Genomic DNA, 14,367 nt, shown 5'->3' with positions numbered 1-14,367 from the left:
TTACCTACTGTGATATATATGACAGAGAAACCTTGGGAAACATTTGTATTCTTTCATAGAAAAAAATGACACGTTCAACCTAGAAGCTCCTTTTTAATCTCAGTTCTTGAATGAAAATATGTGTACTGTACAGCCATGGACACATAGCCACCAGATCTACATTTAACGTGCTAAATAAAGAGTCAGGGATGCTTGTAACTCTAACTTATCCAATAAAAGTTTTTACACAGTTGACTACATACTGTAACTTGGCATCATTAAATTCAACACTGTAAGGGCAGTGAGGGTGTATCACTAAGCTTTGTATTCTCAATAGCTTGGTCAATTTCTAATATACAGTAGGGCTTTTGTCTTGTATATAAATTGATAGAGTTTTGTTACATCGAGCTGATATATACTGTCTGAGGCTTCTTGTCTTTCAAAGATTTTTGATAAAGTTGTGCTGATGTAGAAAAAGAACTTACACAATACAATAATAATGCTACCATATATATATATATATATATATATATATATATATATATATATATGGACAAAAAAGCATTCATACTTTGTTCTTATCATTTGCAAGTTGGAAAGAAGTCAAGTGTTTACTAGGGTTGAAGACCGGGGAAATGGAACACAAACATCAAGGTTATAAGACAAGTTGAGTCCAGGAGAAATCATTAGTCTGATCAGTCTGAGATGGATTTGTGGAGGATGTGGGTTGTAAGGAGTTCTCTGCAGAACAAAGAGAGATAGAGGGTGTTAATAGAAGACAGAAGGACTCAAATGGTCCTCAGGTTGAAAGTAAGATGTTCTTCGATAACTTTGCATTCCATCCAAATAGAAAATAAGTAAGAGAAAATAAGAGCATGTAGTTTATTCTCATATTTTTTTCTAGACACTCTTCCCTGCTCATTTGCTACATTTTGTATTCCAGCAGAAATGTGTGAAAAATATGAATTTAAAAATAACATCTATTAATCCAGGTATCAAATAAGCAGCAGGAATATATGGAATTGTTTTCCTAGACGTCTTCTAAAGTAGTTCATTTTTTCCAAAGTAGTTTGTTTTACTTCAATTTATGTTGGTTTAAAATTCAGAACTAGTTGTTGGAACAGTTAGTGTTCAAGTTAATAAATCTGCTCACATCGATTTCCGTTTACTCATTTCAATGAATGATTTGAAATTTAATTACTAAAATTGCTGTAATTCAATCATAAAACAGTAAGCATGATTATTGGTTCGAGTGTACATTAAACAGGCATGAGGCTCTGAAAAGTCTTCAGTCTGAAAATTCACTGGGAAATGGTAGGGATACATCCTAGGAGATACTTGTGATGGGAATTAGACAAGGGGATATGTTCAAAATTAAACCAACACAGTCTCACACTCATGAGCCTAGTCTGCTCGTATTGTGGACTGCACTGAGTGAGAGCCAAGCTAGTCTGCATGAAGCATGTAAAATTTTAATTCTGTGACTTATCCAGTTGATAAGAAGAGTCATTAGGAAGTTCTTACAAATCCACCAGTGAAGAAAGTGACACAGATAGAAAGTCAGATCTTAAGCTTGCCAACATTACTTCATGCCTCGTTTTCATGGGCGTTATTATTATGGAGTATTCTTTTACATCTGACGAGATTGATTTGGTCATAATTGCAGAAGTATTTATCTCATTGCTTTGAACTGGAAAAGACTACCTATGTATTTGTATGTGGAAAGACTTCTACGTGGAAGACGCTCACATTTTAACATTCTTAATGTTCTCAAATCTTTGAAATTCTTGAAAGTTTCATTGGCCCGAGTAAACACCAACACAGTAGAATTGTGCTAGTAATTACTAGTAGAATGCTAGTAATTTAACTGGATTTTCATAAATTTGGTTTCTTTAAAAATATATAGTGTGGTTCACCTGCGAATTGTATACCAAAAGACATTTTATGCATCATTTCTGTATTTATACATGTTCATTTTATGGCCTTCAGGTAGACTCTAGAACAAAAAGCCTCATCAATCTTCAAAATGCTCAATTTCCAGTAATGACTACAATAAGTCTATATGTTATGTATCTATTCTAAAATTCATTACTGGGTAATACTGGAATCCTACAATATTTCCAAAATATTCAGTATCTTTATGTTTTGCAAGAGTTTTTAAACATGAAAAGACTCAAATATAAAAATAAAATACAGTTCCATCTTGCTTTTAATAAACTTATGAAATGATGGTTAAACCATCTTGGTCTAATGAGTTAGCTCCGCAGCTAAATACACTGGCTGTCAAGTCTGATGATCTGAGTTCAACCTCCAAGAACTGCACAATGGAAGGAGAGGACCAGTTCCCACAAACTTACCTCTATGAATGTACGAGGGTTAAGTGCACATACATCTCACACACACAGACACACACAGACACACACATGAAAAAACGTAATTTTAAAATACTAGTTTTGATAGCCAAGCCATTTAAAGTTTTGCCTGGCAGCTAGAAATGTAATCTCAGTACTTAGGAGGCAAGGTAGATTGCTAGTTTGAAGCCAGTCTGGGTTACATAGTGAGTGAATTTCAAGAAAGTCTAGACTATGTAGCGAGACCCTGTTTCAGAAATGGCGGCGACATCAGAACCAAATTAGTCGTTGCCTTTATTATTGTACTGGACATCTCTCTTTATTGTCCCCTGGAATAAAATCTATTGACTTTTTTTCATTATAGAATTTTCTAAATTCATTGCTATCATACAAACAAATAAATACAAACATAAATAAATAACTCACAATTGGTAATGACTGGTGAGTTAAAATGACAAAAAAGCGCTTCAAATACTGAATATCATCTCTGCAAAACCACTTTATTGTTTCCTAATAAAACTATTGAGATGCTGTCATACATTAAATATTATGTGTAATAAGGAGAACTCGAAATTGATTACCTTTCACAGAGAAATTAATACTTTAAATTACATTTCATTGTTCCCTGTGTATGTTCATGCTAGGACACACGTGTGTGATTGAGATTGTCTAAAAACTTTTAAAATATAACCTTTGGAAATAGAACAGGGGATTTTGGGTACATGCCTGTGAGTGCTTTAGCAGTATCATAGAGTAAGTAGATCTATTTTACAGTTTTAAAAAAGCCCCTCACACTGATTTCCACAGTGGTTACACCAGTTTGCACGTGTGTCTTGAGTGTGTGAGGATTCAGTAATGTCTTTTACTTTCTTGACAGTGCTCGTCTTGACTAAGGGGTGATGGATCTCAAAGAAGCTTCCTTTTCATTCCGTTGTACTTAAGTAGGAATAAATGTAGGAAGAAGCTAGAAAGCGATAATGGGGATCGTAAGATGCTGGGGGGCGGGGCGGGGAGGCTTTAAGAGGTATAGTTTGAAAGGACAGCAGAACACAAGATACAAAAAGGGGAAGGGAGAATTACTCAGGCCAGGTGTATATAGCAGGAGAAGCATAGGCAGGACCGTGGAGGACTGGCAAAGGGGATTGCATCTGAAATGAACCTGTGCATATTTTTCTTGTTATTATCTTTTCAGAGCTTGCATAGCCTAGTCTTTACCTTGTATTTGGTATTTTAACATGTATTTGTATATAAAATCTGTTTATACAGCATTTATACTATGTTGAATACTCTAATATATTCATGTGCTTATACTGTAATTAAAAAGCTTTTGCACTCTATTATATACTATAACATGAATATATTTGCATAGCATTTGCATTGTGTTATATATTATAATACATTTAAGTGTAAGATGTTTAACAGTCTGACTCGAAGTGCTGCGGCATTGAGAATGTTTAAATTACAGGTCATTTTCTGGTTAGATATTAGCCTAGAAGTTGACTCTTTTGTTGTCGGTCACAGGAATTTCTACTACAGACTGCACATTGAGAACGAGAAGTTCTCAGAGGCCACAGTTAATAGTGTGTGACAAATGTTTCACAAATCTATTTGGTAACATGTCCCCAAATGAGAATAAGACGATAGACACAACAACCAACACTATAATGGGTACTACACAAATGATTTAATTAATGATAGTTCTTTACAATTCCACAGAAGCTGGCTTTTGGGTTGGTGGAAATCAACACTAGTAAAGGGACCGACTAGATCACTGTACTTTATAAGCTTTCATGAGGAAGCAAACACAAGCTCCGAGTGATGAAACTGGAGTGTGGCAGCTTGGATGCTGTATGCTCCTCCCAGGTGCAAGTCTTAGATAGAGGCTTTGTCTCCAGGTTGGTCTTACTGCTGAGAGGGTCTTTAAGTTATTGAAGATGTGCGTAGTAGGATTCTAGTCCATTCTCTTTCTCTTTTGTTTCACAGGTATGGTTACACTTCTGCTCCCTGTTGGTGTGCCATCTCACCGTATACCAAAAGAATGAAACCGCTAAGCCCTGAATTTGAACCTCCAAAAAGGCAAGCCAAAATATATACACTTAGTTATGATCCCACCTATGTAGGGACAGGATGACTGATGACACTCTAAGACTGTAACCAACATTGCCTCCACTGTCCCAGCCTCTCGGACGACTCAACCTCATCTTAGAAAGATGAGTTATAACAACCCCCCCCCCACAAAAAAAACAGCGCTGTTCTACTTGGATATTGTATCTGAACAGTATAAAATATTTCTTAAGAATGTGGGTTTGAAATCAGTGAGGCTCCTACTATTTGTAGTTGTATAAATCTAAGTATTTAACATTGTACCAATGTGTTCCCTTTTAGTTGATGAAGTGACAATAATGAAATAGGCCACCCAGATAGGTCTTCTGGTCCCATAGCACCTGAGCCTGGTGCTTCAGCTGCTCCCAGAATAATAGTCATTTTACATTAAAAAGCAAGCAGTTCAGCAAGCTGGTTATAATTCAGAACATATTCTATGTCTTGAGGTCAATTTTATTCCTTAATTCTTTCTGTTTTCCATTTGGGTGGTAGTGGTTTTACTGTGAAGCCTCCAAATTAAATGAATTTCTTACAGTTTTTAAGGAGAGGTACTTGAACTGTGTAGAAGCATGTAATAGGTTGACACCTTCCCCAAATACAGCTACAAAAGGCCTGCTTTCTGGGGTAATTTTAAAATACAGAAACATATCGGATGAAATGTGTGTTTTTAATTTAAAACCATGGGTGGAGTTAGTAGTTGATAATCTCAGCATCACAAATAATCTAATTCCAGGTTGATGCCATTCATTTTCCCACATTTCTTGTTAATTTTTGTTGTAAACAATATAAATTTATGCCTATAATTTTTGCTATTACAGTTATATAAAGCACTGATCTTAGTGGCTTCATATTATTCTTTTAAGACAAAGAACAGAGCAGGGAAGAAAGGAACGGACTACAGGCAACCTTCTGATAACTTTTTGTAAACCGAAATTGAGTTGGAAATGGCCGAAGTCCAAACTCATCACCCTGGAGATCACACAGATGGGGAGATAAAAGTCACCCCACGTGAGCCCCTTGACAATGCGCAGCCTTTTATTCAGAATCTCAGGTAAGCCACCTGCATGCTGACGACATCACAAAAATAAAGGCCAGGGGCTGATTACTGGATGGGTGCTCTTTATTATCATATATCAGGTGTCACCTGCAATTTCATGTCCCTGGCAATGCGACAGAGTCCATCTGTCATCTACTCATGGATCTTAGTCAATTTTCTCTGCTCTTTGGAAACTAGCTTGTGTGTCATGTGGGAGTAGTAAGGAGTCGGTCCGTTTTCTGAGACTGACTGTGAAATAAGTGGGGTAACAGTTAAAGAAAACAGACTAATGTTTTCTACACAGTCCTAGCAAAGAAAACGCCGGGCTTCTCTAGTGTTGCTGTACCAGACTGTAGCTGCCTCACATCTGCGGAGAGACTGGTAACGGTGTGGGGTCTGCACAGCCCGTGAAGTAGTGTGCTGGTTCACTGTGGTGTGTTACAAAAGCCCTTGCATTGTAACAAGATCCTTGAACTACTGTTGGCAGTGTACCTTCTAAGATACTCTTCAGGCAGGACATACTTTTATGAGGAGGCTTTGAGGTGTTTCCCTTTTTGTGAATAAGCCCCCAACGACCGAGAATCTCAAAAGTTGGAATTGATTACCTTGTTAGGCATAAAACCCATTTCTAAGTTTGATGCCCTCTATCTAATGAGATATGGGAGCCTTCTTGGTCTTTAAGCCTCATCCCATCTTCACAAGTCACACCCTCCTCCAGTAATCTCCTGTCTATTCTTCAAATAAAAAGGTCAGCAGAGAGTTTAAGAGATCTCAGAGATTCTTAAGATTAGTCCCCACAAGGGCCTAATTTGGGAGTCAAAATAAGGATTATTATGTAGCCCTTTAAAAGAACTGTCTATACAATACAAGTGCTTTGTAACTTCTGAGCAAACATTAATAGAACCATTTGAATAATTGGGAATGATATTTCTATCATTGTACATTCAGTTGGTCATTAAAATGAGGGCTTATATTTAAATAGGGACCGGAGTTTCCATGCTTTTAAGAGTTTAACCAATATGTAGGATCTTTGTTTACTCACAGGAAATAATAATAATAAGTTCTCTTTGGGCATAGAATGGAAGAGAGTGGCTTTTTGCAAAACTGGAAGTCATGAGTTTTCTCAACAAGATAAAAACTCTGTAGTGTAACACAGGATATTTTTCACAATATTGGGCAGCACTTAGTTTTATGTGAGTTTCTGTAGAGTGAGTTAAGACACATTTTTACCAAAAGCAAATGCAATGTGGACTGTGCAGTTCTCCAGTCTGAGCTGAAGTGGACAATTAGGGAGTTGGGGTTACGATGTGCCCCATTACAATAGGCTTGATTCTGTGAGAAGCTTGAAGTCTCTTTCAGTGTCAATTACCAGGCAGGGTTTCCAGACCCTGCATTTGTGCATAATTATATTTGAATTTGTTCCTGCCTGATTAGAGGTTGTCTGAATCTCCTCAGATTGAGAAACTCGAGGCAGAATGAGGAGGATAGGTGAGGGTACAAAAGAGCAGGAGACCATGGCCTCATCAAGACTCTGTCTTCTCAAAGCCATAAAACAAATAAAAGTAAGTCCTGAGGAATGGAGTCAGGTGGCACCAGAAAAAGCTAAATACTGCTGGGGATGCATGTGTGCACACACATCTGTGCAAACCTCCTACGTGGATCTAATGAACGCTTACTAATCAATCAGTTATCTGAGCCAGCCTGATAATTTTCACTAACGGCAAGTTGTCTCTTGATAAATTTTATTTTGGGTAATACCCAACAACTTTGGCCTCCTATTCGCCCTTCATTTCCAGCAGAATCAACAATGATCTTTAGAGGTGAACAAAGTTTCCAATGACACATTTGTCTGAACCTAGGTTTCTGACCATTGAAAACAGATTCTATTTTATCCACTCCTACACCTGGACCCTGCCCCTGGGATAGAAGTGAGGGTCAATGTTATTGTGGTTCCTTACTTAAGAACAGGTATACAAAGGCTGGTGGTGCCAACTGGCAGAGTATCTCGTTAGATACACAAGATCCTGTGTTCAGTCTTGCGTGACTTTTCCAGGAGAGCTTTGAGCAAATGTATCTTCAAATAGGGTACCTCGGATAGGGTACCAATGATAGATCAAAGAAGTAAGTTCATCCCGGTCTAGCTTGGTGAACCAGTGACTTTAGTGGGGTTGCTTACAGGAACATTAGCATCTTAGTTACTTTTCCTATTGCTGTGATTAAATAATACCATACGAGCAATTCAAAGGATAGAGAGTTTATATTGGCTCACAGGTCAAGGGTATAGTCCACCACGATGGGAAAGACATGGCAGCAAAAGATTGAGGCAGCTAGTGAAAAAGCAAAACGACGAATACTCATTTGCTTTTAATTTGGGACTGCAGCTCGTGGATTGGTGCCACCCATATTTAGGGTGGATCTCCTTGACTACCCTAATGAAGGCAAACCTCTATAAACATTAGGGGAAGCTGATGTAATCTAATTAGATAATCCCTCATAGGCATACCTAGAGGTTTGTCCCCTTTGTGAATTTACATATCGTGACATTAACAATCGAGTTTAACTCCCAAAGCTCCACCGTCTATCAAATGAATGTCTAAATATATAACTTTAAATTCATACACTCTACCTCTTGTATCCATAAGCTCATGGTCAACTCATAAGATAAAATATGTCAATTCAAAAGTCTTCAGTGGTTTTTAATATTTTCAGCACTATTTAAAGTTTCTTTGGAGACACAGGACAATGGTTTAGTTGCGATCCTCTATATCATAAAAAATGAAGACATAAATATAGATATATAATATCCAGTGGCATAAAGTAAACTCCCTGTTCCAAAAGGGTTACAGGAGCATACTAAGGAAAGACCAGGGCAAAGCAAGACCAAAATGTAGCAGGGGAAAAAAAAGAAGAAACCCTACAGTTCCACATCAGGCATCTTTGGCTGCAGATGGAATCATCTGGTCTCCTAATGTAGTCTCAACTCTCAGCTCTGCCGAGTGCAGGACACATTTCCTTTTCTACTGGCTCAACTCTGTGTCTAGATTTCCCCAGAGGAGGTTCCATTGCTCTGGTATCTCTACCATCCTGGAGTCTCCCTTACAACTTAGACCTCAACTTTCACAGTATCCTGTAGTGACCTGTAAGGGGTCTTACGGTCAGGACACTGACTTTGCCACATACTGCTTAGTTTCAGCTGAAACTATGGAGCCATACTCCATGATCACATCAATCTTTTTCATCTCTGAAAAACCAGGGCCACGTGGACACTGCAGTCTCTCAACAGTGAAACCTTGTAAAATATTACATGTTACAATTCAGCCAGTCTTGTGTAAATTTATATTGTTATATTTTCCCTCTTTTTCCTGGGTGGGGTGGAAACTCATGCATCTTCTGTAGGAACTGATCTTCCTGGGCCTCAACTTTAATAGAAATCATATTCATTTTCTTGTCAAATGTCATATTCATGTGCGCAATTTTTGATGGTTCATGCTTCTTTACTTACCGAACCACACGTTATTCATATATCTCTGCTCTCCTGTCTTCTCCATCTCTCTGTAAATTTCAGGAAGTGAGGAGATCAATAACCACAAAATCCTGAATGCTGTACTGTCACTAAACCTCATGCACAAAGAAAATTATTCTATCGCTTTTGAACACAGTCTCACTGAAGTGTTTAGACTCTATACAGAATATTGCCTGGTTTGCTGGGAAACTTGAGTGGCTTGAAGCCTGATTCTGATGAGTTGGCCTTCTCTCTCCAGAGATCTACCCCAACTCTGGTCTCTGTCGCTCCCACTAGAGCAGCCTATTAAGATTTTAAGCTGGAAACTTTGCATTATTTCATATTCCTCCCACAGCCACTTCAGAAGGCCTAAGGATACCATGATTTGGTTCTTATGGCAATGAGCTCACTTATTGGCATCAATTTCAACATCAATTACTTTTATTCTTGCTGTTACTGAGAATCTGATGAGGAGAAACTCAAAGGAGGACATGTTGATTTGGGCTCCCAGCGCATATCTGTTGGGGGTGGGGTGGGAAGAGTGACAGCTTATATCCATGGCTGCAGGAGCACGATCTGCTTACTACCTGTCTCAGCAAACCAGGAAAGCGGGGACTGATGAATGATGGCCCTCCTCTGGCTTTCTTTTTTTTTCCCTTTTTCTGTTGTCATTGCTTCATTCTAGGCTCTCAGCCCATAGGACCGTAGGACGGTTCCATCCATATTCAGGGTGGAATTTGCCCCTCAGTTAATCCAGTCTGGCAGGCCTAGAGATGTAGTTTCTAGGATTCCAAGTCCACCGAATTTGGTAAGATAGATGAACTGCACAACTAGTAACATCCAAACCAACTCTCTCTACCATTCCAAGCAGTATAACTCTAGGTTCCCTCTTTACCACAAATCTACCACCGTTCTCTTGGGGCACTTTGTTCATGACAAGGGATAGAAATTTACCTGCGTCCTTCACACACTTGTCAGCACTATGCCCTCTGATAGTCACGAGCCCGGTCTAGAACCACAAATGTACACGTCTAGGTGAGGAATCTGTGTGTCTTCTAGTTTCAAATCACTGCTGCTTCACAGTATTGTCCTCACAGCCAAGATCTGCCCTGCTGTACACTACCAAAGAGACCCTTGCTCTCATCTCCACTCAGAAACTGAATGAGAAAAGCTCTTAAGCAAGGCTCACTGAATGACAAGGATTCTTCGTGGCACACAGGGGGCACTTTGTCTCATTTGGAAGAAGCTAAGCCTGGGTGTGTCTACACCTCCTTTTGGCAAATGCAACAGAGACCATAACTCAAGCTCTCTTTGAATCCTGTTGTTCCTTGTCCGCTTAGCAATAAGACTTCTTCCACTGCATACAGTAGCTTAGATCTGGCCAAATATCCAAGCTCCATGAGACAGAAAGACTTTAAGATGGAGGTGAAGGCCATTGTTTTCCTTTGACTGAGGAAAAGCATTAGCCTGCAAAGCTGAGTACAGTTTTCAGCTACAAGTAATTTGGATTCTCAAGAGACGATGTAGCTTTTTATTTTTATTTATTTATTTTTGCTGTCTGTTTTCCCCTGAGTTCTTCTCTGCAGTTGTAAGACGGAGTTCAAAATATTTTATTGGTTGTTACCTGGTAAGGAGGTCATGTTTGCTAATTAGCCATTGTCGCCTGATTAATGTTTTAAGTTTATGCTTGAAAGGTATTAGCATATCAGTAAATGTTGCATAAGGAGATATTTTGCTAATTTAAACAGTAAAGTTAAATATAAACAAAATATCACATGTTTTTTATAGTATCCGCCAGTCTCTATATCCTTTTATGTCTCTTTAGACTCTTACCCATAGTCATAATAACATAGATAAACACAGATAACATATTAAATGAATGTTACACAGTGCCCAACAACTAAATTAGGGGACATTATATGTCATTCTGTGCCTTTGTACAATGAAGTTTAAAGAGTACCAGCCATAGGAAACACATTTTTCAAACGTCTGTTATGTCATGATTCTACTCATGTCCAAACAATGAACAGTCATGTATCATATGTGTGGCTTATTTCTAAAATAATATACAAGGCACATTCAACATTTGCACATTCTTGCAAATGAAACTAGGCAAATAAGGAAGACCACATTGTACTTCCATTTGCCCACTGTTTAAATATTGCATCACAAACAAGTACATTCCTGTAGTAGTGTATTAATTAAATAAAAGCGTAATAATCTTAATCTCTGTAAATTCTGTATTATGCCCTAGGACATAGAGTCTTCATCCTTCACATCACTCTGGTGAAGAATACTTTGTTTTGTGTGATCATGCAGGTTGTTGGATAAGTTAATTTGTTTTTCCCAGTGGTGTTAAACGGGAATAGAGAGGTGTTATCTGATAGCAATCGCGTCAGTGGTTTTGAATATTTATAACTTAAGATGTTTCTCAAAATGCCCTGTGTATTTTCCTCTTCCATTTGGAAGACACTATCTTACGTATCCGCAGTGACCTCCCCCACTTAAGCCTTAAAATATTTTTTAAATTTTATTTTATGTGCATTGGTGTTTGCTTGCATACTTGTTTGCACTGTACGTGTGCAGAATGCCCATGATATTGGTGGACCTGGAGTTACAGATGGTTATAAACCACCGTGTGGGCGTTGGAAATTAAATCCAGGCCCTCTGGAAGAGCAGCCAGCACTCTTACACTGAGCCATTGCTCAAGCCACATTAACCCTTTTGTAAAGGTAAAAGATGCTGTGGATTAATCCTTTTGTACAGTGTGAAGATGCATTGCTCCCATTGCTAATAAAAAAGTTGATTGGCCAATAGCTAAGCGGGATTTTTGGGTCAGAGAGAACCGTGAGAAGAAGAAAAGATGGAGTCACGGAGTCATGGAAGTCTTGAGCCAGATTCCGAAGAAGCAACATGGGATGTTCATTGATGAGATGAATGAGCCTTGAGGCAGCACATAGAAATGGGTTGATTTGAGTTATAAGAGCTAGCTAGCTAAGAACAAACCTAAGCTATTGACTGGAACATTTATAATTTATTATAAGCCTCTGTGTGATTATTAGAGAAGCCTGGTGGGACAGAAAAGTTTGCCTACAAAAATATATTTCCAAGTAAATGAAGAAGATGATAACTTCTTAAAATAGCATGGAAGCACGCGGCAGAGTTTCATTCTTTGCCTGGGTTCTAAGCATGACTATGGTCACCTGAAGATAGACAGACATCAGTCCGTGAGTCACCTCAGGAAGTATCCTTCTTCCCTTGTTGACAAGCACAGCACTTGGTGCTTTCTGTGGTTATTATTTTCTTTATACACCCTTGTATTCTTCCCAGCATCCTCCAAGTATGTGCCCTGATCTTCTCCACCCAGTTTCTTTGGGCTGCTTCCCCAGTGCCTAGAACCTCTGGCAACTAATTTTCCCATTGTGGCCTTTCTGCTTCCTTTCTTGGGTATCCCTTAATCAACAGTAGCACTCCACTTTCCACTGAGACAGCCAAAGCGTAGTCCTAGGTCACATGTTACCAACTAGGCAATAATATATTCATTTACTTATTTATCCACTAAAAATAAATATGTTTGGAACATCCAGAATGTGACAGGCAGTATGACAATGTATCTAACTGACCTGTTCTCAAGAAAATTGTCCTGTAGTTAGTGATTGTCAATAACTACATCTTCTTCTTTTACATTCCCCTCTTTCATGCAAAAAAATGACATCTATTTATTTCAAATACATCTTAAAGAAGTACAATGAAAGTAACATTCATATCTGGTTGTGAGTCCAGCCTGTTCATCCTCAAGTTAGTCTCTTTAGTATATCATGCTTGGGATAAGTGAATTGCTGCCCCTACATCTTACTTTTTTTTTCCCAGACTCAGCTGTAGTCCATGAAGCCACTCTCCTATGTCTTAATTTAATTCTGCCTCTCTCCACATCAACCATAAGACTGCACTACACATGGTCACTCTTTCCTGGTTCATTCCTAACATGCAGCCTGCAGGTCTGACGGGGCAGTTTAGAGGAATTCAATATGACCTCAAGAATGAAGACCTTTTCATGCCTCTCTTTAGAGATGGGTCACATACAAGCAGAGATGCACAGACAGCTCACACTTCCAGAGCTGATGTTTTTCTCATCTCTACCAGGAAACCAGACCCAAAGTTTGGCATATGCTTTCATTTAAAAACAATTTTTAAAGGATGTATTTTCTTTCATATTTTGCTCAAGAACGTAGAGGTTTCAGAAATATGTAAACAAACACAACCGTGGTCCACAATTCTGTTCTGAGGGGAAAGTGTGTATTTTCTTTCTCTCTCATATCTCTCAAGAACGTTCCGAGAAATATAAAAGATAAAGGTAAATATTTTGTCATTATAACCGTTATCACTACTCACTAGTATTTTCTGTCTTTGAACAACCTTCAGAATGGTCTTGAGAACATAATGTCCTCATCAGGCCCGACAGAAAGTAAATAAGAGCCTCAAGAGTGTCCTGCCTCTGGCCAGAGTTGAGGAAATGAAAGAAACGTATGTGCCTGTCCTTTCATCACAGCTACCTATTATATGCCACGCCCTCTTCTTAGATCTCTGCATCCTTGGGTGTTGTGCATCAGCAGAAGATGCTCTGTCAGAATACTCTCAAGAATGGGTACCACATATTTAAATGGTTACATATTTCTCATCTTTTTTGCCCATGGTTCAAAGCTGTGTCAAATTTATAAATCTAAGCATAGAATTTTTTTAAAAGAATGTAAATACAAACATTTCTCTTTGATTAAGTAATACATATATTTGCTCCTAGTTATTGGTTCTTTTCTGAGAAAATGAAAGGGCCCTAAAAAGTAATCCTGTTACTATAAAAGCTTTACAACAAACAAAGGGATAGAAAGTACCCAAAATACCTAGTTTCCAATTAATATTCCTGGTAATTGTGGTGTGATTTCAGAAGCTTCTAGTAGATGGTGACCATAATCACAAAGATTAATTAGGGTTACCAAAGGTGGAAAATCCAGATGCTGGCAGCATTCCCACATTCCAAGATACAGTGAACACACAGCAGAGAAACATGGGGGTGAATATGATAATTAATAGAAGGGTCGTGGTAGGTGTCCTTTATTTTTTGAAACACACTAAACTTCTAAATACTTCCTTAGAATCGAGAAGAGAATGCAACCAATAGACACGATAGGCAAGCTTACTAGACATCACTGCATCCTTTTGTGAGCCAGGCACCAGAAATGACAAATAACAAGAAAGCTCTGGCTGCATGTGCTCTACTTGGAATGAAACTAAGTACATAAAGAAAGGTACTATTCAATATAATACGATGTAACTGAAGCCAGGAACTGGGTGGAGTCAGCAAGCTTCTCAAGTCCTAGACTCACAATTTGTCTGACAGG

Source organism: Cricetulus griseus, chromosome 10 (genome assembly GCF_003668045.3).
Source record: "Cricetulus griseus strain 17A/GY chromosome 10, alternate assembly CriGri-PICRH-1.0, whole genome shotgun sequence".
NCBI classification, from domain to species: Eukaryota; Metazoa; Chordata; class Mammalia; order Rodentia; family Cricetidae; genus Cricetulus; species Cricetulus griseus.
This window is presented reverse-complemented; position numbering follows the sequence as displayed.